The sequence below is a fragment of the Penaeus monodon genome, chromosome 19 (assembly GCF_015228065.2).
Source record: "Penaeus monodon isolate SGIC_2016 chromosome 19, NSTDA_Pmon_1, whole genome shotgun sequence".
Classification (NCBI taxonomy): domain Eukaryota; kingdom Metazoa; phylum Arthropoda; class Malacostraca; order Decapoda; family Penaeidae; genus Penaeus; species Penaeus monodon.
Genome location: NC_051404.1, coordinates 2,012,984 through 2,016,476, shown reverse-complemented (window position 1 = coordinate 2,016,476; position 3,493 = coordinate 2,012,984). Strand labels below are relative to the sequence as shown.

At 35.0% G+C, this 3,493-nt stretch overlaps 1 pseudogene; it reads left to right on the top strand.

Moving 5' to 3' along the window:
* Window positions 1-3,493, top strand: part of LOC119585512 — an 18,306-nt pseudogene that overhangs the window by 8,185 nt on the left and 6,628 nt on the right.

Below are 3,493 nucleotides of genomic sequence, written 5' to 3'. Positions count from 1 at the left end.
TATTGTGCTGAAGTCTTCTTATCCAAATGTGTTCCAAATATTTTTAAAGTTGCTGAATTATTTTCAAGTATTTTGTGACACAGTGGACAGTGTTTTACTCTCTTTCTCCTTTCAGGGAAGATGAGCAAGTTACCCATAATGCTTATCTCCCTTGTATGAAATGTGATGCCTGGGTTCCTGGTTATGCAGAGGAGATTCATACTGTAGAATGTCATCACCTGAGACTGTCACGGTTTTCTCATCCATACATCAAAGGTGAGGTGACTGTTTATGATCTTGTTATAGTAACTGTTAAGGCTGAGAATGTTGTAGAACTTTGTGTGAGTTGAAGTCTTTTTAAAGAATAGTAATTTTGGTTTTATTCGTGTTACTAGATTTTACAGATGAGATAGGTTATACCCTTCATTTAACATTATTCTTATATTGGTATAGCAATAAATTGATCTTGAAATTTGTGTATATTTGACTCACTTTTTGTCTGTGTTTGAAAGGTCGTCAATGTATGCAGAACCTTTGCTCATATCCGGACCCTGAGGCATTGGATGGGAGCAAGTCAAAGGAAGAGGAAGCCAGTAAAAGAAGGCAGCAGGATTCAAAAAGCAAGATGACTCTGTCAGAGGAACCAAGAAGAGAGATAAGAGAGGCCACAATCACACAGAAAAGAAATTGGTGTCGGAGACTATCAAGTGCAAGTTCGAAGAGCCAGGTTAGAAATAAAGAAAAGTATTATTTCTGTGACATTAATATGTTATCAAAAGCTGATGATATTTTCAGGAACATTTTCATAAGATTCTCACATGACCACAACTTGATACATTATTCGTAAAGTACAAGAATTCAATAAATAGTTTATATTCCTGAAAGTGGACATGTTATTATAGAAGAAATCAACCAAAATATGATCATCATTTAAGAAACAATAATCATATATATTTTGTAAATACTTTTACCATGCTTTGAATGGAAAGTTAAATGAAAATGTAAAGTTCTCTTTTGATATCTGTTTCATAGGGTTAGATTATTAACTTCAGCCAGCAAACCCCCTTGGATGTATAACCTAGAGGGATAGTTTTGGTCAAATAAAAGATATATCTGAATTAATGTGCATACAAAACTGTCTAATACAAAGTAACATTTGTCTTTTCTGTAAGAGTTTCTGGTTATTGTATCATAGGTGGGTTCTGGTGATATGAGAATAAGTGTTGTCAGCAACAGTGATGCAACACAAGTTGTTTTATTTCAGAGACTGAATTGAAATGTGAAAAAACAAGTAATGTGTAAAAGAGACTTAAATTTATAATTATACTATTGATACAATGATATTTTTTGATGTCATAGATATCTCCAACTTTTTTCTATATTTCAGAATGGCTTAAGAAGATCTTTCCAAGCTTCCATTACCAAATAGTTTTGCTGAATGAAAGAGATTTGATTCGCTGCAATATAAGTGCTTATAGTCCTGTGGAACTGGAGTATGATGGCACCTCTTGTGCATTTCTTGCTGTTCCAGATGAAAATGTACAGATAGGATGCATAGTTTTGCATAAACTTGGTAAGTTGAGCATCTGGGCTGATGCCAAAGATATTTGACTTTGATACCTTAACTCCTGTATTAACCATCTATATTTGCAGACATTAGTGTCATTATATGATTAACTTATGTGTGTGTATGTTTAATGGAATATGCAGTAAAGCTCTCAGTGCTGAGATAAGAATGAACCTTTTGGCTGATTGGATTTGTAGAATTACTCAGGGAATAATGACATAAAGTATTTAATGTTATGTGATGGTATAGTGTATTGTCACATACTCTATTCTAATGAGATATATTGTAATAGTAAAAATGTTTTGTAAAGCCTGTTTATTGATATGAATCTTTACTTTCAGGTTGTGAAGTTTATTTTCCTTCCTTGAAATCAACTACTTTGGTATTATGAAAAGAATTGCCAGTGTTGAAGTCGCTAAAGAGGTGATTTTTAGTTCGTGTAAGACTCAGAATAAAAGGAACGATGTTTGATTGAGTGAACAATTAAGCTCATTATTTAGTACTTGTCCCTTGGGGTCGGAGTTCACGTTGAAAATTGGAAGTAAAGTGCATCTTCACACACTGAAAAGAGCAGACCAAATGTTCCAAGTTTCAAATTATGTGCTTTCAGTTAACGAGATCAGTGAGCCAAATAGCATATCAGAAGTACTAGCAGATCGCTTACAAGATATTAGCTTAAATAGTTGTTCAAGTAATGATTCTGTGTTTGAAAAGAGTTCAACACTGTTCCTTCGCAACTATTAACTCTCGATGAATACAGTGCTCTGATAGCTCCGCTCTGGCTGCGGATTTATCAAAACTGCGACTTTTCTAGTGACGACACAGGTGCTGGTTTTGTCACTATTGATGAGTATCACGAAGGCAATTCTATTGAAGAGTCCAGGATCTCGATGCTGGCATTGTCACTTCAACACCCAATAAAAATCAAACGCAACCTTGCACAAGTCCTTGCTCGCGGCAAGAATGAGGGAGAAAATCATTACATCTGGAGAATCAGACGAGGGAATCAAGCAATGGAAAGTAGCAGATCCTAGTTTGCAAAATCACTGGGTCAGAGTTGGTAGAGATACAAAAATCACTATACAAAGTGTAGATGAAACTAATACAAAAGTCATAATGAAGAGGAAAAAGACTATAATGAAAATGTTTTTACAAAAGCCATGCTTATGAATTGCTTCTGAAAATCATGGAAAATAAATTCAAGGATATGGGAACAATGGGTAAGTTTCAGAGGATTTAAATGGTTAGAAGTAATGTTAAGAATTCTTGAATAATACACCTAGAAAGAGTTTTGGGCTCTTAGAATGAAAATGGCTGTCTACTACTTTTGGAAAGAAGTGTTGCGTTTTTGTTTGTTACCGACCTTTCTTTAGTAATGAATATATTATTGTTATATGGAAGCAATTTATTAATTTGATAGGCTGTGAATTATCAAATCTTTCTACTCAGCATAGAGTAAATGAGAGACTATGGATTTTCACTGTAGTTGAGAAACTGAAGCACAGAAAATGTTTTTGGTCCATGTTAGTTTGTAGCTAAAACATTGAAATGCTGTGCATCCCAAACTTATGTAAATCAAATATTCTGAATGTGTTTTTTCTCCTGTTGCAGGTAATCCTCTCCTGGGAGGCTGGACTGGGGTATTACTCCACGGTCCCCCTGGTACAGGCAAGACCCTCATGGTGAAGCAGGCGGCAGTTGAGATGAACGTTCCTGTGATTGTCATTAACCTCAGCGGATGTGACAAAGTCCTCGGCAATTGGCAGTGAAGAGGTTTATCAGAAGTTTGATTTGCATGTACAGTAGAGTCCTTTATAGTTATTGATTCAGACCAGCAATTTTAGGAAGTGCAAGAGAATTTATTGGTGAATAAGTGGTTTATTTTGAATTAACTGGGTTTGCCTTTGTGTTTTTCCCTTAAATTTTCCATTATTTATGAGTTTTGGG